Source organism: Heterocephalus glaber, unplaced genomic scaffold (genome assembly GCF_053883595.1).
Source record: "Heterocephalus glaber isolate CG9 unplaced genomic scaffold, H.glaber_assembly_v1.0 deba00001465, whole genome shotgun sequence".
Lineage (NCBI taxonomy): Eukaryota > Metazoa > Chordata > Mammalia > Rodentia > Bathyergidae > Heterocephalus > Heterocephalus glaber.
In genome coordinates, this window is record NW_028258312.1 from 11,765,957 (window position 1) to 11,793,194 (window position 27,238).

At 38.1% G+C, this 27,238-nt stretch overlaps 1 pseudogene; it reads right to left on the reverse strand.

Moving 5' to 3' along the window:
- On the reverse strand, positions 1-24,750 carry LOC101706329 (elongation factor 1-alpha 1-like; annotated as a pseudogene).
- Between the last annotated feature and the right edge of the window lie 2,488 nt (positions 24,751-27,238).

Consider the following 27,238-nt stretch of genomic DNA (forward strand, 5'->3'; position numbering starts at 1 on the left):
ATTGGGAGAAACAGTTCTGAGACCGGTCTCCCACCACTGATTAAGATTGGGGTGGCAGGTGTTAGCGGTGATGTTCATTTAGCCTTCTGAGCTTTCTGGCAGACTTGGTGACCTTGCCAGGTCCAGCAGCCTTCTTGTCCATTGCTTTGATGACACCCACAGCAACTGTCTGTCTCATATCGCAAACAGCGAAACAACCCAGAGGTGGAGAGGCAGAGAAGCTCTAGATACACGTGGGCTTGCCTGGAACCACGTCAATGATGGCAGCATCACCAGATTTCAAGAATTTGGGGCCAGCTTCCAGCTTCTTACCAGATTGGTGAGCAATCTTTTCCTTCAGCTCAGCAAACTTACAAGTGATGTGAGCTGTGTGGCAATCCAGTTCAGGGGCATAGCCTGCACTGATCTGGCCCAGATGGTTTGGAATCATCTGAGGAGGGAAACTAGCTGCTTCCATTGGTAGGTCATTTTTGCTGTCACCAGCTACATTGCCATGACAAACATCTTTGACAGAAATGTTCTTGATGTTGAAGCCCACATTGTTCCCAGGAAGAGCTTCACTCAAAACCTCATGGTGCATTTCAACAGACTTTACTTCAGCTGTGACATTAACTGGAGTGAAGGTGACTGCCATGGCGGGTTTAAGGACACAAGTCTCCACTTGCCCCACAGGTACCAATACCATCAATTTTGTAGACATACTGGAAGGGCAGCTACAAAGGCTTGTCAGTTGGATGCAATCCAAAGCTTCAGGCAATGTGGTTCCACTGGCATGGCCATCTTTATGAGTGACCTTCCATCCCTTGAACCAAGGCATGTTAGCACTTGGCTCCAGCATGTTGTCACCATTCCAACCAGAAATTGGCACAAAAGCTACTGTGTCAGAGTTGTACCACTTTTCTTAATGTAGGTGCTGACTTCCTTAGCAATTCCCTAGTATCTCTTCTGGCTGTAGGGTGGCACATGAAATTTATTTTGTTAAGACCAACAATGAGTTGTTTCACACCCAGCGTGTAAGCCAGAAGGGCACGCGCACGGGTCTGCCCATTTTTAGAGATACCAGCTTCAAATTCACCAACACCAGCAGCAACAAGCAGGACAGCACAGTCAGCCTGAGATGTGCCTGTAATCATGTTTTTGACAAAGTCTCTATGTCCTGGGGCATTGATGATAGTCACATAATACTCGCTGGTCTCACATTTCCGCAGGGAGATGTCAATGGTGATACCACGCTCACTCTCAGCTTTCAGTTTATCCAAGACCCAGGCATGCTTGAAGGAACCCTTTCCCATCTCAGCAGCCTCTTTCTCAAACTTTTCAATGGTTCTTTTGTCAATGCCACCACATTTGTGGATCAGATGGCCAATAGTGGCGGACTTGCCCACGTGTCTGATGATGACGATCTTGATAGAGTCTTTTCCTTTCCCATGCGGGCTTTGATTTAGTGATGGTTTTCACTACACCTGTGCTCTCATGGCAAACCCATTGCAAAAGAGCCCTTCCAGAACTCTTTAAGAGTTAAATCTGTATGAGAGACCAACTGGAAGCACAAGCAGCTGGCACTTGGGTAGTAACTCAAGACCTTGTTCATAAGTTAAAACAAAAATTCCAGTCGTAACCCAAGTTGTTCTTATGTCAGGCTGGTTGTAACTCAAGGGTCTACTGTAACTGTTTCCAAAGGCAACGCAGGATTAGTTTTCTCAGGTATAGGAGGAGAGGCCAACAGGGAACAAGAAATATCACTGCCACCTAGAGTGAGAAAATCTCTTCCTCTGGCAAAATAATCTCCAAGATTTAGGAGCTAATGTCCCCAGGCTTATTAGGTTCTTCCCAAACATCTTCATCTCAATTTACAGGATCCAATCCTTTCCCAATCAGCACCCTCACTTTAGCCTCAGATACTCTCTGAGGCTGATGAGAAGCAATAAGCCCTGTAATTCAGGTGACTGAGTTTATGAGGGCTGGTGTTTGGGTTTCCACAAGTTCAGCCTTATGGCTAAAACAGAGTAGATACTCCTTCAGGACACACTTAGAAAACTTTAGATTCCTTATGAGTGTCTAGAGCTGGCAATTTGCAATTTTGAGCTTCTTATTTTCCTTTATTCTTTGACTTTGCATTTAGAAGCCTTTAGGTTGTTTATACATGTCTGGAGCTCATTATTTTCCTTTAGGAGTTTGTTCAGAGATGGTAAGAGCAACCATCCAGCATCATTATATTTCTTACTTTTCCAAAAATGTTCAAAAGTATTGTATATAGCGTCACCAAATTTCTTGCTTCTCACAAATGGTGAATTAGGATAGTCAAATGGATCTATTCTGTGCATTACTGTGAACAGTTCACACCACAAGCTGTCAGTACTCTCTGCATTATCCAAAGAGCAACCGTGGCAAATTTAGTTCTCATCAAATTAGACAGACAACTTGAAGAACCACTACACTGATTAGAGAAATTAATTCTTGCATTTCTGTTTCTCTATGACCATTCCCAGTACCAAAATCTGTATTGGCGAGAGATCTCTAGAGAACCAGGATGAATATAAAACACAGTGCTGTCTCAGTTCTCAAACAACAGCATTTGGCAAAATTTTGTTTTTATTTGGGAACTTTGCACTGGGTGGTGAATGCAACCATGGCCCACTTTCCCACACAAACATGAATGTGGCCATGTTTTCCAGAATCATGGACCAAATTAAGTTCATGAATTGAGGTGCCACTATATATGTACAATTCTACAAGGGGATTTGTTAGTTATACCTCTAGGATCAGAAGCAGAAGAGTCACAGTGACCATCTATGAGATCAGATTGTGAAGAATCCAAAATGGCCACCTGTGCAATCAACAGAGACCCAAAGCAGCCAGTTGCAGTCAAAGGTTGAAGGCCTAGAAGCCCACTGTAGAGTCTGTAGGGCAAGTCTGTATTGGATGGGTGAAGAAATTGAACATCCAAAGGCAATAGTGAGGATCAGAGCTCCTCCAGAAAGGGAACATTTCCTTCTTGTTTCCTTTTTTTTTTTTCAGTACCGGAGATTGAATTCAGGACCTTGCACTTTTAAGGCAGGCATGGTGCCACTGAGCTAAATCTCCAACTCTCTTGTTTCATTTTTTATTCTGCCTAGGCTACAAGCCTACTGGTTGTCGCCATCCACATCTAGAGTGAGTCTCTCTCAGCTGCTCAGTTTCCTGGGCTTCATGTCAATCATCCACAGACACACCCATAACTTTACTAAAGTGCTAGGTGGTTCTCACTCAGGTCAAGTTGACATGTGATGATTAATGATCACAGTGCCAAAACCACTAAAGGAAGGAAAGGTCGACATTTCATCAAGTAGTGTTGGAGTAGCTGTTATCCGCAGGCAAAAACAAACAAATAAGCAAACTTCAACCTAAGTCTCACACCTTACACAAAATTATCTTGAATCACAGAATTTAAAATTTAAAGCTATAAAATTTTTAGTATAAAAGTATGGAGCCTTTATGACATAGATATTAGAACCTTGTGATATTCTTAGATATAGTGTGAAAAGCATGATTCAGAAAAGGAAAAATTGAAAACTGGACTTAATAACATTAAAAATATTTGCTCTGAAAAGACACTGTCAAGAGGATGTTAATACTAGGAGAAAATATTTGCAGAAAAAAATATCTAACAATGAACCAGTATCTAAAATAGATATCATAAATGTCTTTAAATTCAACAATGAAAATAGTCCAATTGGAAATATTACAAAAGCTATGAAGAGACATTACACCAAAGAGAACATATAGGTGGCAAATAAGTATATGAAAAGGTGTTCAAGATCATTAGCCAATACGAAAATGCAAAGTAAAAAAAATCACTACTCAACTATTGTAATGGTGAAAATTAAAAATAATGGCATCACCAAATGCTGATGAGGATGCAGAGAAACCAAATCATTCACACCTTACTAGTAAGAAAGTAAAATTTTACAACCACTGGAAAACACATTAGAACATCAGATTGCAAAATTAACCATGTCATTACATAGGATCCAGCAATTACACCCCTGAGCATTTTCCCCAGAGGAAAAAAAAGTATGCATGTTTCCTAGCAGTCTGCACACAAATGCTTAGAACATGTCTTTATTCATGACAGCCCCAAACTAGATACAAATCAATGTCCATAACTGTGTGAATTTCTAAACTGTAGTGCATCTATACCATAGAATACTGCTAAGCAATAAAAATACCAAATTAAACTAGACATGCAACAATCTGGATGAACCACCAGTGAATTATGCTGAGAGGAAAAGGTCAATTCTAAAAGGTAGCAAACAATCTGATTTAATTTACATACCATTCTTGAAATAGGAAAATTATAGACATAGAGAACAGATCATTGGTTGCAGGGGATTAAGGAAAGAATGGGGATGGGAAGGAACTGGATGTGACTCTAAAAGGATGACATGGCATCCTTGTGAGTATGTGAATACTGTGTATACTGGTTATATCATTGTCATTATTCTGGTTGCTTTATTGTATTTCAGTTTTAATATTTTGCTAAAACATGATATAGCATTATTAATGGCCACTAGAGGAAATGGGATACATATAAAATATATATTATATATATATATTTATGATTTCTCTGTGTCATTTCCTATAACTGCATATGATTGTACAATTATCTCCAAATAAAGGTTTTTAAAACTGAAGGATAGAAACAACACATATGCATATTTAGAACTTAATTTTAGAATCCTACCCAGAAAGTAGAAAATGTTAATCCTCTTTAGGGAGGAAAAGTTGAGGGCTAAGGAACAAGGGTAGGAGGTCAACTTTGTACAAGTTTTGGTATGTTTTGAATTTTGATTATGTGAAATGGACAACCCAAAACTAAACTTTTTAATATCAGTTACAAAAATTCTCAACCAACAAAAGCTTGAAGCTTTCCCATTAAAAATCTTGATTCATTAATTAACTTTCTATTAAGAAATTATATGAAGTGGATTTTTTGTCTTTTTAATCATTAATACTGCAGTACTACAACTTCTTGTTTCTCTCATGCAGCCAAAATCTTTGTCATTCTTGTATAGAGTTGCCTCCATGTACTGTACTCACTCCTACCCTTCTCAACAAAAGAAATTAATGGTAAAAACTTTTGTTCCTATATCTGTGAGCTATTTACACATCTGGGTCAATTGGCGTAACTTTGACATCTTACATCATTGAATTACTTTACAAGATACAATGTGATAAAGATCTTTAGAGGCACTATGGACTTTGAGAGCATACACTCTAGGATTTCCAGTCATGTGACCTGGTTCAAATGGTTCAACCTGGTTAAAACTATTTCCTCATCTATAAAACCAACATAATATTTTCCAGATTGCTTTCACTATTACTATATAACCGATATATAGAATCTGTAACAGTAGTGATTTAAGGAGAGTTAAAACTATTGAGAAAAGCTTTGGTTGCAAAAATCAAGGTTTTACCTAGAGCACTAAGAGTGGGAATATTTTATGAACACAGATTGAAGAAAACAAGGACCCCCATTGGAGCAAGTTGGAGGAGGAGCTGACATATGGCACTGCACAACAGTGTAAAGTATATCTCATTTTTCCATATTATAGTGCATATTATGTGAACTTAGACTCTTCTGCTCTGAGATTTATGTTCACACTCTGTGTGTGTGTGTGTGTGTGTGTATTTTATCCATTAGTTACTCCTAAGAGGGATGAAAAGGCATAGCTTTACCTTAAACCTTAGTAGACTCCGTATTTGAAATCACAGAATCCCCACTGAACTGTTCTATTGAAATCCCTAAGATGTTGTTCCAAGCTGAATATCTCAGAAACTGAAAAATATATATATATGGTTAGAGATACTTTTATTTTATTAATTGCACTTTTGGAGAAGGGGAATGGAAACTAAGCTAAGACAAGACCTTGTGGGGATGGATGATAGAGTTTTTATAAAAAGGAGAGGGGTGAATATTGGAGTCAAGGCCAAACAAGACAGGAGAACAAGATGGAAATGTTGTCTGCCCTTAAGTGACCCCTCCAAAGGGCTTGTCTTTCTTTTCCTTCTTTTGGACTAAGGAAATAGATATATTAGGGTACAAACATAAACTATCCCCCTTTACTACCGGCTCTTGGAAAGAAGCTAGTTCACCATACAGCAGCCTTGAACTGAGCCACATAGTAATAAAGGCAAGCCTGGGAAATCCACACCACAAGCACCTGGAGAGCAGCCCAGCGCCCTTAGTAGAGAGGGCAGATGGGAGACTCAGAAAGTCGAACCTGACAGTGGGCCGGAGCAGTGGAGGGGATAAAGTATGCAGAGGCAGTCGCTAAACTGAAGGCTCGAGAGTGGATGTGAAATGAGCCTTCTCCTTTGCAAGTCTTGTAGAGAAAGAGTGGAGTCTATGAGCCGGGAGGAGGTTGCCACATATGCAGACTGCTCATGGTAGACACAAAACATCCCTGTCATGATATAAAAACCACCCTTAATAAAAACAACTACAATTCCCACATTCACCTCTCTTTGTCTTTTCTTGAGTACTTTCATTTGTCACAAGTAAACTTTCAATGTCAGAATTGTCAGTTACATAGCCACTGTTGTAGTCAGGGTTTGCAAGGGAATAGATTTAATGCAGAACATATAATTTATAGGGTTAATTTCTAATATTCACCCAAAAAGTCAAGTGCCGAGGAGTGCAAGAGATCTAGATGCGCACTAGAGACCCAAAGAATCCAGCCAAGGGCCTGGTTCCCACAGCAATGTCCCACACAAGTTCAGCTGAAGGCCTAGAGCCCACAGCAGTGTCTCATGCAAGTCCATGTGGTGGATCTGCCCCAGGAAGGCCCAAGGGCCAGTAATGGAAGCTAGAAAGCCTGTGCTGGTGGAATAAAGGGTCTGTGCCACCAGGCTGAGCGATCTGCACTGGAGCCAGGAATCAGGGATGCTCAAGGTAAAACTCAGAGCTTCCCTGCCGAGAACAGCAGCCATTCCCAGAGGCAATGAGGATCCAAGCTCTTCTGAGGATGAGAACAGCCAGGTTTGTATCAGGAAAGCCAGCCACGACAAGCTTCTCCAGGAAAATCAACAACCCATGATCTTCCCTTCCAGTTCTCTTTTTGTGTCATTCGCAACAATCCTCGAGTGGGTCTTCTATGCCCAGAACCATGCTGATTCAGTTCAGCTGGGCTTTTCAAGTTGACCATTAGTTAATCCACCATAGCCACCAAACCAAGTAAGACAACAAATCAATCTGAGTCCATTTTAATAGGTAATGCTTATAAAATCCATAGATTAACACTTGTAAATGCTCTATCTGTATTTGCACCCCCCTTATCTCAGTTGAGGATGGCACAAAGAGAGCCTCAGTTTACTACGCATTACACTAATGGATAATTGAAACAAACTTATGAATATATGTGACATTTTCTTGATGGTTCTGTATTTTCATCTTGCTTCAATAGCCATGTGTATTGGATGTACTTCTAAAATGATGCAGGTAAAGAATAAATTTTTAAGATAAATCTTTTACAAAAGTTTCCCTGCCATTTTAAAGTGCCCAGATTAGTGATCATTAACCTGTTAAAATGAACTCAGATTGTATTTTTGTCTTATTTGATAAGGAAGCTATGCACCTGACAATAACTCTAACATTCCCTTCCCAAAATATTCTGCCTTTGTCAATACGCAATTAATTTGCATGCATAAAAATTCTTAGTACAAACTATAATTTAGTCAAAAGAATGGCAAAAACATAGGATTTACGTATACTTATCAAAATAATAGTACAGTGGACTTTTGAGTTACAACCAGCCTGACATAAGAACAACTTGGGTTAAGTAGGTTAATGGAATATTCATCTGCCTCTTGTTATCTATAGCATGTACCCAGATCTCAGCTGTACTGACTTAGTTACAACCAGCGCTCAGGAACCATCGAGTTCACAAGACAAGGGTTCACTGTACATATATGTAAATATGTGCCACAAGGTGATTATTATTACACAGACTTCTTTAACTGAGAGGTTTTTGTATTTAAGCAGACATTCTACCAAAGCATTCAGGACAATTTGTGAGTAGAAGTCTCACAGGAACATAATATAAATATCAAACTGTTTACTAATCTCAATTACAGCACATTCATTTGCAAGAAAGATAAAATCACAAAACTGAACTCTCCTGTTACACATGTCAAAGGCTTTGAAATGTTGACAGGTAAGCAGTTAAGGAGGATAAACTACTATAATATTAAAAAAGTGCCTTAATTTCTTTCTCTTTCTCATCTTATGCTACAATTAGTTTGCCCAACTAAATAAAAAAAAATCAATTCATCCATTCCCTGGAAAAAAATCACTTCCCAAAGTCACAGAACATGAATTTGCTGTAGAAGATGCATCTAATCATTTCTCAAGGAAAACACTTCCTCAGTGTGATGTATTACAAGACTTCTCACTTAGAATTAGGGTTAATTGCACCCACCATGGTAGGTTTCAGCAGATTATCAAGATCTTGTTGCCCATTCCTGGGCAATGCTGAAGACAAAAGCCCTGAATTGTTGCTAAGTTCAGGTTTTCATTCCTTCCAGCTATCTTTTCTGTTCTCTGAACATATAAGTTTTCACTTTTAAAAGCTGCCTGGCTGACTTATTAAGAGAGTGTTGTTATATTTTCATCTCTCAGTATCTGACAGAGCATTTTAAGGAGTGGTACCTCCACCCACTGCAAGTTAGCAAGTTTATTCAACAACTTATCGTATTAAGAACTATTAGCAAACAGTAGGATGACTGTGACTTCCTTATAAGGCATCATGAGTTTGCACTATTATTTTATTTATTATTTTTGAAACTTAACCCCAGCCAGGTGACTCACCAGCCAGAGGTCATAAATCTGCTCACATACTCTTCAGTAACATAGCCACCTCAGAGGTGCTGCATTTTAAGCCTCTCATAGTCCCTAGGCAAATGAAAACCTGTATTTCTCAGTGCTTAATCATTAAATGGTCTGGCTGAAAGAGTTGGTTCTTGAAATCATACAAAATGTGTTTAACGTCTTTCCTAACTCAAGTCTGTTGTGTGTGGGTGGAGCAGAGACAGTGATTAAAGCAGAATATAGAAAGAAGAGATATCCCTTCCTTTCTGGAGTGATTGCTGGTCACCCTTCCCTCCTTTCTTTTAAATCCAGCATACTTTTATCATATATCTGTAGTCACTTTTTTTGTTCTTGCTTTTTCATCATTAAAAATCCTGGGCTATCAATTTTCTTCATTTTCCCATACTGGTGACATACAATTAATAGCATTGTGGTTCAAGTTCTTTGCTCCCTCAAATCTCTTTGCCCCCAGAATACTTAGCACAAGACAGCCAAGCATTGAGCAATTGCTCACTAATCTTCGAGGTCTTGGAAAGCATAGAGCAGAGGTCAGAGCTTTATTCTTCTTTAGCCCCAACATCACTCAGTGCTGGTATTAATAAATGCTCAGTAACTATTGGGAAAGGAAAAGAAAGGAAGTGCAGGGAAAAGGAGGAGAGGGAGGGCAGGGAAGGGATAGCTGCTGTTTTTTGGGTTTTTTACATAGTCTCTTAGAGATTTAAGAATCATTCATCTTGGTGTCTTTCATAGTTCCTTAAGTATAGAAATTTAATGGATATTAAGTGATTAATGAACCAATTAAATATGAGCATAGGCTAAACAGTGATTTTTGAAATTGCATATTTGTCATGCATATTTAGTGATTTTCCTTACCTAAGTACTACAAATCTTCAGCGTTTCATTTCCTCTTTCTCATTCCTCTCTCCTTTCCTAATATTTTCACCTTTTCATTTTAACTTTACTATTTAAAAAAATGTTAACTCTACAAAGAACTCCATCCTTTGACAAACCAGAGTTGGTTATCAGAATGAAGTAATGACAGCAAGAGTATATTCAACTTACAAAAAATAAACAAGAAGAGACAATTATTTTTTGTTTCCTAATATTGAAACACTTACTGGATAACCATTTTCAGTGGTGTCTAATTAGTATTACACAAATAATGTTAACTTCCATGCCAAAATAATTTTGGAAACAGAATTTATGCTATTTAGTGTTTTCAATTAGAAACTATATAAAGAATGATGCTATTTATAAATAGTAGCAACTTTTAGAGCTACAGGCCAAATAAATTTATTTTTTAAACAATGAAAGTTATTTTCATGAAAAGACTTTTTTACATGAACATGTAAATAATGTGAGAAACAAGATTGTTCATTAGTTTTAAAAAAATATTTATTGAACACCAACTGTGTTTCACCACCTTGTTAATAAATTGCCTTTGAAATTTGTCTTTTAAATATCAGTGAGTAGATTCATGCAAAATGATCAAGTTCACTTAGATGGATATAAATTCTCTGTAATATGTTTGTATGAATGTATGTATACACATACAGAGAGAGTGAGAGAGAAAAGTAAGTGACTATGGCTAAGGTTCTTTCTGTTTTTGTCATTGGCTTCCACGGATCAGGAGACTTTTCTCCTTTTTTTTCCCCAAATATTTACCAAAGAAAAACCAAAATTCTGCCAGTAATTAGAGATTAGATTTTTACTCCATGATAAATAATTTCATAAAAAATAAATGTATATAAACCAGATTTATTTTATTTTCAACTAACATTTACTGAGAACCTGCTGTGCTTTGAATATGGTTTGTCCCCTCTAAAACTCACATTGAAATCTGACTGCCATTGTGGTAGTGTTGCAGTGGAGCCTTTAAAAGGGGATTAGGTTGTTAAGAGGATGAATGCCTTTCTCTCAGAAGTGGATACATTCTCTAGAGAAAGGGTTATTATAAAGCCAGACTGCTCCCTGTTTGGCATCCATCTGCCTGCCTGCTTTGCACCATGAATTGAAGCAGCATGAGACTCTCACCAGCACCATGCTCTTAGATTTTCCATCCTTGAGAACCTAAGCCAAAAAATCCTTGGTTTCTTTATAAATTACACAGTCTCAGTCACTCTATTATAGCAACAGAAAATGGACTGAGATAGTACCTAAGCATAGTGATAGTGCCTCAGCATGGTGATAAATGTTTTATACATGTTTTACTTATGTTATGTGAAGGGTCAAACAGCATTCCTTTTTACAGATATATTAAAGTACAATTAAAACAAAATAACCTGAACTCATTTTTTCAAATCCAACTTGATAAGTATTAATATATGCACACAGTCGTAAAGCTATCAAAACACTTAAGAGAGTGAAGACATCCATCAAGTCCAAAAATTGCTCCCTACCTCTTTATAATCCTTTGCTCTCACAAGTCCCCACACATTGCATCACCAACAGCCCCTCACCCCAATTCAGGCAGCCAGTTTATGTCATTAGATTTAATTTAATGTTTTAAAATGTTATACAAATGGAACTTTATATAAATATGATAGAAAAATACAGTGAATGTTTAATTTTTTAAAAAAAATTACAATAAAAAACACAATGCCATTAATCTTGTTCAAAATACTCCCACCTCACTTCAAACACACTTCTCCCATCATTCTTGCTACTTTCTGAATAGGTTCTAGAAGTCCTCTTTCATGGCTGTCTTTAGTTACGCTGCTGTGGCTACCTTGGTGTCCTGAATCAATTCAAAGTGTTTACTTTTCATAGTCAATTTGACTTTGAGAAAGAACCAAAGACGGTATGGTGCCAGATCCAGTGAGTACATTTATGAAGGATGTTGATCTCTAATTTTCTTCTGTTGTATCAGACTGATTTTGTTGTATCTAGTGAGTGATTTTGTTGTAACAGAGTGATTTTGTTGTATCTAGTGTATCTAGTGTGCATCTAATCCAAAATACCTTCTAGTTTCCTTTTTGATTTGTTCTTTAACCTGTGAGTTTTAAAACTTTGTTTTAATTTGTAAATATTTAAGAATTTTTTTCAGAGCTCTTTCTATGCTGATTTTTAATTTTGTTATGATCAGAGACCATGACCTAAGTCATTGAACATTGATTGACTTCTGGTAAAGATGACATATTAGAAGTATCCTTCACATGACTCTATGTTATTGTTAAGATCTGGAATATTTCCCAAAACTCTCATGTACTCAGAGACAGGGATTTGGATGGTGGTTGAATCCTGGCAGTGCTGTACTCGTCTTTGGATTCATCCACTGGTAAGTTCAGCAGCTGAGTGTGTTGTTGGGAGGTGGGGCCTGGTTGGAAGAGTTGGACCCATAGTGGTGTGTGGTGGATTAACTAATGGTCAACTTAGAATGCCTAGCTGAACTGTATCAGAGTGGTTTGGGTATAGAAGACCCACCTGAAGATTGTTGCCAAAGACATAAAAAGAGAACTGGAGGGAAGATTGTATCCTATTGATTTTCCTGGAGAACTTTCTGTGGGTGGTTTTCCTGATGCAAATTTGGCTGTTTTCTCACCATAGAGGGAGCTTGGGTCCTCAATGTTGTGGGGAATGGCTGCTGTTCTTGTCGGGAGAGCCCTGATCTTTGCCATAAGTATCACTTCCTGGCTCCAGTGTAGATCCCTCAGCCTGGTGGCACAAATCCTTCACCTTGCTGGCCCAGGCTTTCTAGCTTCCATCACTGGCCTTTGGCTCTATCTGGTGAAGATCCTTGACACAAACAAGCATGAGATATTGCCATGGGCTCTAGGCCACTGGCTGGACTCATAGAGGACATTGCCTTGGGCTCTAGGCCTTCAGCTGGACTTCTGTAGGACATTCTGATTCTCCATTGCTGTGGGATCCAGGTGCTTGTCTGAACTTTTTGAGTTTCTAGTGCGCAGCTAGATCTCTTGCACTCCTCTGCATTGGACTTTTTGGGTGACTATTATAAAATAATCCTATAAATTATGTCTCCTGTATTAAATCTATTTCCCTTGCAAACCCTAACTGCAACATGGTGTGACATGGAAGGGTATTTCTCCCTCTCTGGTTCCTCTCTTCTCTCTCTGCTTTCTGGCCACTGTGATATAAGCAGATTTCTTCCATCAGACTCTTCCACCAAGCTGTTTTTGCATTTGAGCATCCTGACTCTGAATTGAAATTTCTGAATCTTTGAGCCAAAATCAACTTCACCTCCTTTAAATTATAGATTTTGGATGTTATGTCTCAGTGATTAAAAAAAGTAAGTCAGATTTGGTATCAAGAGTGGGGTTATTGTTTTGACTACACCTGACCATGTGGTTTAGAAGCCTTTAGAACTGGCTCATAGGAAGAGTTTGGAAAAGTTTGGAGATGCTGGCTAGAGAATTCCTAGAATGTTGTAAGACAAGCTTGATGGGAGATTATGATCAGAGCTTATGACTAGAAAGCTGACAGTAATGGTGATGGTAAAGGCCAAGCTTTGGTTAAGAAAAAGGACTCCATTGGCAGTTGGACTTGAGATCATGTGTCTGATAGAAAGTTTGTCTTTATTTTGCTCATATCTTGAGACTTTGTGAGAGTCTGAGATTAAGGGCAGTGTGCTAATTAATCTGGCATAAGAAATTTCAAGGCTGTGTCATGGTATTACTGGTGACTTTCAGCCAGGTTTACAGTGAGGAACAGGAGCAAAGAGCCCATATGAAAAGGTTTTTTAGTTTTGCCAGAAAGGAAGGACCTGCACAGCTAGGGCACTGAAGAGCATGATTTATGAAAAGATTAGCAATAAAAAGAAGCCAAATATTTTGGATCAGAACAATATGATAGATATTTTGACAATATCTAAAAAATCCCCAATACTCCTATTGCAGGCTCAAGGATGAGAAACTGTCAAGCTTTCTTTTGAAAAAGAGCCCTGGGACCCCAGCTCATTAGGGGCCAGGTAGGCACTAAGAGGTCTCTAGTTCAAGGGAAGTCCCACTACTGCTCAAGCTTTAGCAGATCATAGGGTTATTCACATGGAGCTGGCTCATAGGCCTGCAGAATGCAAGAATTGTCATGTCAGGGTGGCTTCAACCAAGATTTCAGAGCATGGCCTGGGAGAACAGGCAGTGTGCCCCTGAGACGGCAGTGTGTGAAGCTGTGAGAGTAAAGCCAAAACTACAGTGGAGATCCCAGGATCTTGGATATACCAGAAACGAGGAACATCTGCTGAGGAAAGCTGAAAGCAGCAAGAAAAATCACCCTAAGAAAGAGGCCAGGTCCCCCACCTCCATCCCAGGCTCCTGGGGCAGAGAAGGTGAGCCAGTCCCAGCACCCAGAAGTAAGCTCTCCCACCACCATCCCAAGCTCCTAGGGCAGAGAAGCTGAGCCAGTCCCAGCACCTGGAAGGAAGCTCCCCTGCTGCCATCCCAAGCTCCTAGGGCAGAGAAGGTGAGAAGCAACCCCCCCCCCCCATGGAAATGAGAAAACACATAAACAAGCCTCAAAAACAGACTTCCAGATCACCTACAGCAACCCCAAAGGGAAACAAGATGGAACAATCAGATGCTCAACCACCTGGACTCTCTGAACTGGCAACAAAAGAGGATCTGGGAAAAATGAAATCAGAAATAATTACTCAGATAACAGCAAAGATTTTGCTCATGGTGCAAGACATGATTAATAAATCTAGAGAGGACACAGATAAAAAAATAGAGGATCTGAGGAACATGATGGAATCCCAACATAGGAAATAAATGGAATCCATAAAACAGATACAAACAGATTTCCAAGAGATTAAAAACTCCACTGTAAGTCTGCACGGCAGAATGAACCAATGTGAGGATAGAATTTCACATATAGAAGATAAGATTGCAATTAGTGAGGAGGAAAAGAAAAATTGCTTTAAAATTGTGAGGGAACATGAGAAATCAATCCAGCAGCTGCTAGACAATGCAAAGAAGAATAACATAAGACTGATTGGAGTCAATGAAGAAAGAGGAGAGAGTGTAGATGACATAAAAAAACTGTTCACAGAAGTGATGGCAGAAAACTTCCCAAGGAGGGGAAAAGAACTTGACATACAGATAAGTGAGGCATATAGGACTCCAGCTAGCCTTAATCAAAAAAAAATTATAGGCATATAATAGTTAGGATTCCAGAAATCCAACAGAAGAACAAAATTCTACAAGCTGTGAGAGAAAAGAAACAAATCACATACAAAGGAAAGCCCATCAGAATCACAGCAGACTTCTCAATGCAAACCCTCAAGGCAAGAAGAGCTTGGAGTGATGTATTTCAATCCCTAAAGGAAAACAGGCACCAGCCCAGATTGATGTACCCTGCAAAACTATCTTTCAAAATTGATGGAGAAATAAGATACTTTCATGATAAAGAGCACCTCAGGAACTTCATGAATACCAAACCGGCACTCCAAAAAATTTTAGACAATACCCTAGGAAAAGACAATGAGGATCACAACCCCAGGAAACCCAGCAGAATGAATCCATTGGGTGTGACAAATTAAATGCAAAGGGGGAGAATCCAACAAAAAGAAAAAGTCATGATGCTTTTAAAACTTTTGACTTCATCTCCCTAATGAGTGTATAATTCAATCTTATTATTGTACTGATTAGTATTTTTCTGATTCTAGAGTTGCACACCCTTCCTTGTACTATACTGGCTATTTATCATCTTCTTATGTCTACATTTTAATCGGGTTGTCTATTAATGAGCTCTAAGAAGTCTTTATATATTCTGGTCATAGGTTATATGCATTGTAAATATGGTCTGTTTAAGGACTACTTTTCATTTTATTGATGTCATTTAAAGTTCTAAATATTGATGGAATCTCATATATAAATTTTTTCTTTACTACATCATATTTTTTGTATCCTAGGTAGTTCTTGCCTACCCTGAATTCATAAATATTTTCCCTTATAATTTCTTCCTAAAGTTTTATACTTTTAGGCTTTCTTATTTAGGTTCATAGATCCCTTCAAGTTATTTTCATGTATGGAGAAAAGGGTTGAGATTAATTTTTTATATATGGATACCAGGTGTTCTAGTGCCCTTTGCTGAAAACACTATCTCTTCCTTGGCTCTTGAATTGAGTTTATATTCTATAAAATGCTAATGTTAAATAATCTTTCAAAACTCAGTGCACCATATATGTGTGGTTCTATTTCTAGATTCTCTGTTTTATTCCAATGATCTGTATGTCTTTCCTTACACCAACACTGCCTTGATTACTGTAGCTTTAGAAGAAGTCTTAAAATTAGGTACTAAATGTCTTCCAACACTGTTTTTGTTTTTGCTTTTGTTTTTAACTTTTCTAGGTCCTTTGTACTCCTACATAACTTTTTTTTTTTTGGTACTGGGGATCGAACTTGGGTCCTTCGCTTGCAAGGCAGGCAGTGGAACCACTGAGCTAAATCCCCGGCCCTCCTACATAACGTTTAAATTTCAATATCCAATTCTTCATTTATAGCAAGTATACACTGACCTGAATTTTTATATATACCTTGTGTTTTCTAATCCTACTAAATTCAAGTACAAGTTCTAGGGGCTCCTAGAGATTTCTTAGTATTTTCTCTATAGATGATCATTTTACCTACATATAAAGATTTTGCTTCTGCTGTGCCAATCCTATCCTAGTTGTGTCATTTTATTGCTGGATTATTTTGGTGGGGACTAGGTTTCAAAGTTTAATGAACAGATAAAGAGTAAGTAAATCTGCCCTTGTTCCCCACCTTAAGGAGAAAGCATTGTATCTTCTCCATTCATATAAGGCATTCTCACTGGAAGTATGGAGTACATGTCTTTAATCTGTTGAGAAGTTTCTGTTCTACTTCTAGTCTCCTGATAGCTTTTACCACGAACAGCTGTAGAATTTAGTCCAGTAATTTTTCTCCAACTAGTGACAGAATCATATGGCTTTTTCCTTTCCTCTGTTAAAATGATGACTTTTGGGCATGGATCTTTCAATGCTGAACCAACACTGCCATCCCTGTAACAAAACCATTTTCTACATACTGCCAGATCTGACTTCTAATAGTTTATTTTGTTAAACAAGTTTCTATCTATGTTCTTACTTTTTTCTTCTATTATCTTTATCCAGTTTCAGGATTAGCACAATGTTGAGTTCCTAAAATGAGGGGAGAAGTGTTCCTTTTTTTTTCTGCTTTAATTGTTTGATATAATTTATCAGTTAAAATATTTATGAGCCTGTTGTTGCCATATAGGTAGGTTTTCAAGCTAGGAATATACTTTCTTTAATAGGTGCTATTCAAATTTTATATTTTCTCCAAAGTTAGTTTCATTAATTTGTCTTCCAAGTTACTTCTTAGAAGTTGTCAAATTTATTTCAAAAAAGATTTTTGTAATATGCTTTCTATATCCTTTTAAATTCCGTAAAATCTGTGGTAATGTCTCCTAGATCTTAATATTGTAATTTTAAAAATGTATAACTGATATTGTGTAAGAGGAAGAAAAGGTCTCAAAGAGCAGGGTAATTGGGAGGGGTAGAGGAAGGGGGAAAAAAGGGAAAGGAAAAAATATGAGAAGAGGAAAAAAATGGAAACAAGGTCTTTGCAAATAGGGAGGGGTGGAGGGGGTGAAGAGAGGGCAAGGGAAGGGGATAAAAAATAAGAACCAAGAGACTCATGTAAAGGTACAAGATCCCAATGATGAATGTAACTGTATTTTATACCTAAAATGTACCAATAAAGTTAATGGGGAAAAAAATAAAAATAAAAATAAAAAAGAAAGAGGCCAGGAGGGCTGAAACCAGCAACAAGAGTTTTATTGCCCAAGCTCTTTGGAGTTTACATTTTGCCACCACCTACCTCAGGTGATGGACATGAAGCTATAGGATTTAATGTTTGCTCTGTTGAGTTTCAGTCTTGCTTTGATTGAATACCTACTTCCCTATTCCTCCCTTTTGGATGGGAATGTCTACCTTGTCCCATTGTATGTTGACAGTATTTAACTTTAAAAAAAATTTAGAGGGTCTCAGAGCTAAGAGTTTGCCTTGAGTCTCAAAGGAGACTTTGGGCTTGGGTTTTTCAGCAATACTGAAACTGTGGTGACTATGACAACTTATAGAGATGGACTAAACACATTTTGTATAAAGAGATGCACATGGGGCCGGGAATTTAGCTCAGTGGTTCCGCTGCCTGCCTCACAAGTGCAGGGTCCTGAGTTCGATCCCCAGTACCAAAAGAGAAAAAAAAAAGAACTAGAAAGGACTGACCCATAAAGAGATCCACATGAGTCTTTTGGGGTACAGAGGTGGACAGTTATGCTTTAGATCTGGAATGTCCCCCAACACTCTCATATGCTAAGAGCTTTCTTTTCTTTTCTTTTCTTTTCTTTTTTTTTTGCTAAGAGCTTTGAAGGGTGGTTGGGTCACAGGGCACTGGACTCATATGTGGATTTATGCACTGGTGAGTTCAGTGGCTGAGTGTGCTGTAGAAATGTGGGGTTTGGCCTGAAGAAGTGGGTCCCTGAGGTTGTGATCTGGGAAGGTGTATCTCCCTCCTTAATGCCTCCTTTTTTTCTCTGCTTCCTGGCCACCATGGCATGAATAGCTTTCCTCTACCAGACTCTTCATCATGCTGTTTCTCTGTGTGAGCCTGCCAAACATGGACTTTGAAATGGCTTCTGAAACTTTGAGCTAAAGTAAAACTCTCCTTCTTTAAATTCTGAGTGTTGGGTATTGTATCTCAGTAACAAGAAAATGACTGAGACACTCGGTTAATGAGAAGAATTAGAGATAGAATGCAGAAGCTGTATTTCAAGGAAAGGAGAGTAAGAGCTCTGGGAACAAGAAGGAAATTCTATAATGAGAAAGCTAAAAATCATAGAGAAGTAGAAAGGCAACTCAGAGAAAAGTATGAAGTATGTTGTTCAAACCCTCACTCCCCATAGGGAGGGGAATCTGACTTAACAAGCATGAGGTAAACCCAGAGAGTACTATCAGCCCCATTGATAAACATGGTAGTCTAGGAACTGTATAAGTTATAAGAGAGATACAATTATTGGAAGCTGTAAATCTAGTGTGGGGATTTAATCTGAAGATGACTGTTTGTGCACGGCAATCTAGTTTTGACCAGAAATCTATTGCAGCACTCACCATTGCTCATAGTGCTATAACCAGGAGCCATCCTGAGAAGGGGCTTACTGTTTGGGACTGGGTTGCTCTGGAGATCAGAAGCCATGGAACAGCTTCATATCACGTTCCTTGGAGACACTCTGCCTAAGTGACTGGGTGTGAGACAGCCACAAGAAATTGTTGGGGGAGGGCCAATGGCGGAACCTCTGAGAGGTCTGAGTAGTGGAGAATTTGGACTGAGGAGGGCATGGTGTGGGTAGCACCACCCTCTGCAGTGAGGAGTGAGAACCATTATATGTGGGTTCATGAGGGGCTGGGTCTAAAAGTACTGGATCTAGGCCTGGCAATTACCCAGTTTCTGTGGCTTCCTCCACTTAGCACAGAACTTAGTGGTCTGTTTGCCTTCCTAACTCTCTAACAGTTTGAGAGATAAGCCTCTGCTCGAATGTTTTCTAAATCCATAGGTCTCAGAAGGACCTCTGAAGCAGGATATGGAGCTAATTGGGGTTAGCAATGGCTTCAGGAGTGTAAGAAAAAAATAAAAAATAAGCAAAATATAAACATAAAAAAAAGACTCTGTAGTGCAGTACAGCCTTGAGGCAGATAACATACCTTTGACCTGCCTTGCCCAGTGGCAAAGGTGGTACAGACTAAAAGAATAGAAAATTCATTCAATTGGACAATACCAGAAAAGAAATATGGAGTCATCCAGGTAGAATTGCCATTTAGAACCACAAGCAAGCATAACCAGAAAAGAACTGCTCTACAATGTATCATAGTTAAAATGCCAAGAGTACAGAACAAGGAAAGACTATTGCAAGTGGCAAGAGAGAAATGACAGGACACTTGTAAAGGCAAACATATAGAATAATTGCAGATCTCTCAGCAGAGGAATGAAATGATGTGTCTCAGATCCTGAAGGAAAATAACTGCCAAGCTAGATTACTGTATCCACCAAAGTTAGCCTTCAGAATAAAAGGAGAAATAAAGACCTCCCAAGATAAGCATGAACTAAAGGCATTAATGATTACTAAGCTAGCATCACAGAAGATACTTAATGAAATCATACACAACTTTGAAACACAAGAAGGAATAAATCTCACAAGAACAGATAAGCAAATAAGATGTAGGAAAGAATCAGATATTAGAAAAATAACAAAATGACAGGAATTAGTACATATTTTCAATAATAACCATGATTGTTAATACTCTTAATTCTCCAATTAAGAGACACAGATTGGCAGATTAGATTAAAAAAAAAAAAAGACCTAACAGTATTCTGCCTACAAAAAACACATCTCACCAGCAAAGACATACATAGTTTGAAAATGAAAGGATGGAAAATAATATTCTAAGCCAATGGAATCTGAAAGCAAGCAAAAGTAGTTATACTCACATATAAATAAGTATTATTCAGTATTATTTGGCCTAAAGAAGAATGAAATCATGTCACTTGCAGGAAACTACCATGAAAAATGTTTATAAAACACTTGATTGGTTGATCATGTTAAGCTAAATAAGCCAGTCAGATAAGTATTGCATATTTTCTCTCATAAGTAGAATCTAGAAAAAAAGATGACTTGAAAGTAGAAGGGACACTATTAGAGAAGAAAAAGAGAATCAGGAGAAGGGAAGAATGTAAGTGACTAAAATTGAGGGAAGAACATGGTCAAAGTATGCTATATGTATTTATGAAAATGTCACAATGAAACCAAATATTCTGTATAATTAATGTGCACTAATAAATGCACATGTATATTTAAAAAATAAAAAACTTATAAATATGCCTGGATACCAAAATAACATAAAAAGAACATTTATTCAGACATGTCTTATGTTCTATAATACAGTTTCCTTGGGTAAACATTACTGTGCAAATTAATAACAACGTTGACCATTGTTGTTGGCTGGAATGTTCCATAAATGTTGGTTAAGTCTGGTTAGTTTATAGTGTTTTTTAAGTCTTTTATGTCTTTACTGATTTTTTCCTATTTCTTCTGTTTTTCTGTTTGCCTGATGTTTCTATATGGTTGATGGAAATCACGTTTGGTTTCCCTCAAGGTAACCATCTGGAGACATGTCTGCCCCTCACTGATGGTGTAATTTTAATCATTAGGTCAAAGTGTTGCCCAAATTCTTAGTTCTTGAATTACTATATATAATTAATCTCCCTTGTAATTAAAAAGCAATTTGTGAGGATGTACTTTAAGATTGTACAAATATCCAGCTCCTTATTAATACTTCTTTCTGTATTGGTCAACTTTCTATTGCTGGAACAAAATACCTGGCATACACAACTTGACGGAGGAAGGGTTTATGTTAACTCATAGTTTCAGAGCTTTCAGTCCATGACGGGCTAGCTCTGAGGCAGAAACATCATGTCAAAAGACATGGTGGAAGAAAGCTGCTAACCTCATGGTAGGAATGAAATAGAATGACCAAGGAAGACCCAGACAAGAGTCAGAAACCAGATAAAGTCCCAGGATCACACACTCATGACCCAATGAGACACACCCAGCTGCATGCTTCATTAATCTCTTAGGTGGTTCTGAAGCTAATCAAGTTGACAATCACAATTAACTATCACAAAATTATTGATGATTTTTATTATCTTCACAAGGCTCTGGGAAGGGGAGCTAGGTGATAGATAATGCAAATGGTATATATCATTAAGAGTAGGCAAGTGAAGGAAAAGGTTATAGGTGTGTTGGTTTTTTGTACTATTTTTAGTTTTGCAATATTTTGTAAGTTTGAAGTAATTTCTAAATTAATGTCACAAGACTGATTATAATTTTAAATCATCTTTAAAGAGTATGTATACACACATATATGTATATATTTCACATATATGTATATGTTTCACATATATGGTTAAATTAGAACTCCAAATGATGGTAGCAAAGATCATGAAATGGAGAAGGGAAAATATGAAGAAACAGAGCCATAAAATCTTATCTGTTGAGGAGGGCTGAGTCAGAAACGTCAGTTTCAACCTTGACTTGCCTAATTAGAAACCTATTTGTTTATGTAGAAGTACAGCCAGGAAGTGAAAACCCATATAAATCACTGCAGAAGATAAAAGCAAAAGAAGCATATTTCTTATATTTAAAACTGGAACGCAAATGAAACTGCACAAAAACATAACAGGAAAAAACTTAGAACAAGATCACAGACATCAGAACAAACAGTTGTACAAAGATTTTTAGAGACATGAGATTTTTAGAAAATGCTCATACTGTAGTTTAAGTAAAATACGTAAGATACAAAACATATTTAGAAGGGCTTAATTATGTTGGCACACACATACATATATTCAATATGAGCAAAAGTAATTTAAGCAAATATATGAAAATAATTGTCCTTGGGTGATGGAATTATACATATAAAAATTTTTTTGTAGTGCTTGGGATTGAACATAGGGCCTCATACATGCTAGGCAAGCACTCTACTACTAAGTTACACTTCTATAACTACTTTTATTTTTTAATTATAAATTTATAACATTATTCAAAATTATCTGTAGTGTGTCTGGATTATTGTTATACCAAAATATGAGCTACATTTTGAAAAAAAGGATAGCCTTTTCCATCTGTCCCAACTTCTACAGGTAAATGTGATTAAATGGTGCATGAAATGATACCAAGTCCTTTTGCCTAACATTTTTCATGAAAAAATGTAACCCTTTCCCACAGGCAACACTGCTGAGGTAAAATGTCTTATCACTTAAGTAGTTTTACCTGTAACACTATCCTTCACATCAATTTTAGTTAGGTATAGAAAAGGTCATATCAAGAGGTTACAAAACAAACGTTAATGTCAGTTTTGATTAGGGTGAAGATTTTTTTCCCATTTCAGAGGACCTAGAAGTGTGTGGGGGGGATTTGCTTCATGTTGGCAACTGGAGTTTGAACTAGTAAATGATATAGGATCAGCCAGTATCATCAAGTGACATCGTGCTTTGTGTTCTGCTCTATGGATTTGCAAAGGCAGCAGAGAGCAAGGAGCATGGACTCTGGAGCCAGATGATTTTGACTTGAATCCTGGCCCATGGATAAATTAGTTCATACCTTTGTCCCTTCATCTGTGGAAAGGGAGAATAGTACTGTGTATGTTTTAAGGTTGTATGGAAGATTTGATGCATCAATAGTGTGAACGCAGAGTATGTTCAGTGCCTGACACGTAGCAAATGCTAAAGTTTTAATTAAATAAGTAAAATTCACCACTACTTAGTTATAGACTAAAGTACCTCTATCTTTCTCCAGTGCTTTGTCCCCACAGGACCATGCAGTACTATTTTTTCATCTTATCTTACACAGAAGTGTGAAACACTGGATTTCCACTCCTCTCTGCCCTTGGCCTCCCAATCTTCCAGCTATTGATGATGTTCAGTACTTTCTTGATCCTTCTTCACCACATCAGAAACTACCCTTCTCCATGGATGCTGCTGGTCCCTTGCCACCCTGCTTTTGAATTTACATAATTATGGCTATGGAAAATCTCTGCACTGCCTTATTTACACGCTGCTCCTTTGTACAGAGGCTTTCTGGAAGCAATGCCTTAATCTTACATTCTCTAGAAAAGTGTTACATAGAACACTGGTTAGATCGACGTTAACAAGTGTGCTGAGACAGAAAGGATTCTCACCTCCTGTCAGTAAATATTCTGGGTCTAGCAAAATTAACTTTTGCAGTTTTGAAGCTTCTAATATTCTAATGTGTGTGTCCCAGTGGGGAGGATAAAGTAGGTAGCATTTCCCAAGTTTGACTAATGGAATATTTTCATTTTCTCACTATATTACTGCTAACACCTGGAAAAATTGGCAGAACATCATTTTGCAAAACACTGCATTTATTGAAAGGCATGACATTCTTGGTGAAAACATCCCACAGTCTTGCAGGAGGAAATGTTTGTGAAGACATTCACATTGCCCTACTTCTTCTTTGGTGGCCTGTACTGGTTCACCACCATCATCCTGGAAACAACCCCCTCTCCCCAATCCTGCCACTCATTTACACGTGCACCTATTCCATGCGTGCTTACCAAGGGCCCACCGGTGCCCAGAGTTGTTCTTGGTGAGCATCCTTGACTTTGTTTCCTTAATCAAGATGACACTTGCCCTGCTCACAGGACCTGAGGATTGGAAAATCTGAATCACACTTTCACGCACAAGACATTCCTCTCCTTTTAGGCCCTAGAGCACCACGCCCAGGCTGCAGGTGTGGATGATGGGAAGGCGCTAAAGAGCAGTGTGAATTATGCTTGATCTACTCGTCACAGTATACTGTTTTGGCATCCTTGCCAACCTTCCTTCAGTCCCAAGTATAAGAGCTCTGTGATTCATAACCCAGTAAACTGGAATGGCTGAGAAGAACAGTGATTGAAAATGGGAATTATTTGTGTACTATGCTAGGCCCTTTGTATATGATAAATCTATTTGTATTTTATCTGAAGGGGTAGGTATTTTCTATCCCTAGATGAGACCTCAGGCAGATCTCATAAGAATTTTTAAATCTTTTGTTAGTATATGTTTAGATACATAGTAATCATATTCATTTTGGGGAATATATATATACATTATATACATGCTCTGAATAGATATATAGCACCTTGATCTCTTCTACTCCTCTGCCTTTAGCCCTTTCCTCTCCCTTCTTCCCTACATCCCCTTCACATCCCCTCGAAGTCTACCTCCCTGTTTCCTACCATCAATAACATAAACCCTCCAATCAATAGCATAAATCCTGTAATCCCTGCTAGCCACAACAATATTCTCATTTTTGTAACTAAAATACTCAGTGCTGTGACATAATGTTCCAAACATTACGGGTTCGTGTTTTTTCCCTGCCGGAGCAAGAACCTACACAAGGGTCAGGGTGGGGCTGGTGGGCTCATGTTCTCTCCTCTTGCCACTGTGGACAGCTCCCTGTATCCTCTTCAGAGATGGAGTTGGAGTGAAGTGGGAGGACAAGTATGATGGCCCAGACTGGACTGAAACCCCAGGCCACCTGGGGTGCTGATTCTTTCTTTAAGGAAGTCCCCAAAGACACAGGCCCTCGGACTGTGAGGCTGACAGGACCTCACTGTGAGTGCTCATTTCTGTTCTTGCTACATGTCCTGTGCACCTATGTGGTGGTCAGTTCCTTTATGGGTATCCCTTTCAATAGGGGGTCTCAACTTCCTTTGAGTTCACATCTGGTCCATAAGAAATACCTGTGCTTTTTTGCCAATCAGCAAAAGAAGTGTGCTTTGCTTGCAATACAAATTTCATCTTGCAATGCTGCCACCTCAGGCATAAGTATAAGCAGCCACAGACTCTCACACAGGTTTTCTGTGCTTCAACTCCAGGAAACTCTGACAAGTCCTCCCAGTGACTCTCCTGAAGAGAGTCTCCTTTCTCATTTGGATGAAAAGGAACATTATCCACGTTTCACGATTCAGACTGGGGTGCACAGTCTTCCAACCATTTTCTCTAAATAAATTATCTTTTAAAAACAATCTTGTCTTCCAATCTACCCTTATGCTCCTACATGTCTGAGCTATGTATTGAGGTAAGATGTGCAGTTGTTAATCATCCCCTCTGCAAACAGTACCTTTATGCCCTATCGAAGACCTTGCTACAAAATGGACAAATACTTTGAACCTATCATTTTGTTCTGAGCCTTTGGGGATTCAGTGAAAATGAGAGAGAATGTCACTTTAACATCTTGGTACACAACCTGTATCTGATTTTAAATACTAGAGCTTCTCTGGTTATTCACTAGATTTTAGTGCTAGAATATAAGTTTCATGAAGGCAAAGATTTCTGTCCTTTTAAAAAGTGCTACATCTTGCCGGGGGGGATTTAGCTCAGTGGTGCCTGCCACTTGCCTTGCAAGCTCAAGGTCCTGAGTTAAATCCCTGGTACCAAAAAAAATAAAATAAAATAAAATAAAAAGTGCTACATCCCCACCTTCTAGAATAAATGTTGCATAGACAGCAGGAGCTGAAAAAATTTTTTCAAATGCATGTAGTATTTTGCAGATAAGAAAACTGAGGTTTGTAAAATGTTCATGGTTATTCAGTTGCTAAACCATGAATCCAGGATTTGCATGATTGGTGAAAGAAAACAGCTAATGTAACCAGATCAGGTATGCTTTACTTAAGCTTTTTTTTACATATGTTAATATGAAATAGTATAAAATTATGTGCATAGAGATTTTGAATTCATCTCATTTTCATAAGAATCTAGACTTCAGTGACCCTGCATCTCAGTCACACTTACCCCAACAACTTGCGTGGCAAGCTCTCCTTGGAGAGCTGAACTGCCATCTGGTGCTTGATATGTGAATTGCAAGTTCAATGTCCCCATCAGGCCTTTAAGGCTATAATAATCAGTTTTCTGACCTTATATTAATCAACTATATTCTACTATTTTTCTAATGTAGGAGAACTCAAGATTTTAAGTCTCAGAAATCCATTTATGAGTAAGCTACAGAGATTTTATTAGATAATGGTGTGCAAGAGGGTACTTTCAACTAAAACATGAATCAAGTACAAGCAGAGAGAAGAGTCATTTATATCCATTTTCCTTTGTCTGGAATTCATCATAATATTGCAGTTTCAGTATACCATTTCAAGGAAAGGAATTTTTAAAATTACAGAACTAAACATTTAAGTACTGTATTATATTAGTATTCTTGGTCTCCTATAACAAAATACCAGCCTGGGTAGATTTAATAACAAATTTATTTCTCAAAATTCTAGTGGATAGAAGTCCAGATCAAGCTGAGAGCACGTTGATTTCTCTAAGGCCTCTTTTCAAGGCTTGCAGATTGTCTCTTTCTGTCTGCCCCTCAGTCATGTGTTTATGTCTGAATCTTCTCTTCCGATAAGAAATCAGTCATGTGGATGAGGGCCTACCCATATGACTGCAATTATCTCTTTAAAGGTCCATTCCCTAAACACAGTAACATTCTTGGACTTCCCAGCCTCCATAACTGTGAGCGAATAAATTCCTGTTTTTATAAAATACCTACTCTCAGATATTTTGTTACAGCTGGACAGAATCTTTTCTTGTGATTTTATGGAACCATTGGCATCTCCAAAAGCCATTTAGCTAATGCTTGAAGGAGAGTGAAACTCAAAATTATTTCATTTGCTCCCATCAATGGTCTTCCTCATTTCTTAGTGTTTCATTGCTAATCTAAGTGAGAAGAATGATAATCTGGTATTTTACCAACTATAATGAAACCTACCCTTTAATATTTATCATCTCTTGTTCAACAGTGAATATGCAGGAATTCTCATGTAATATTGTTGTAAACGGTGAA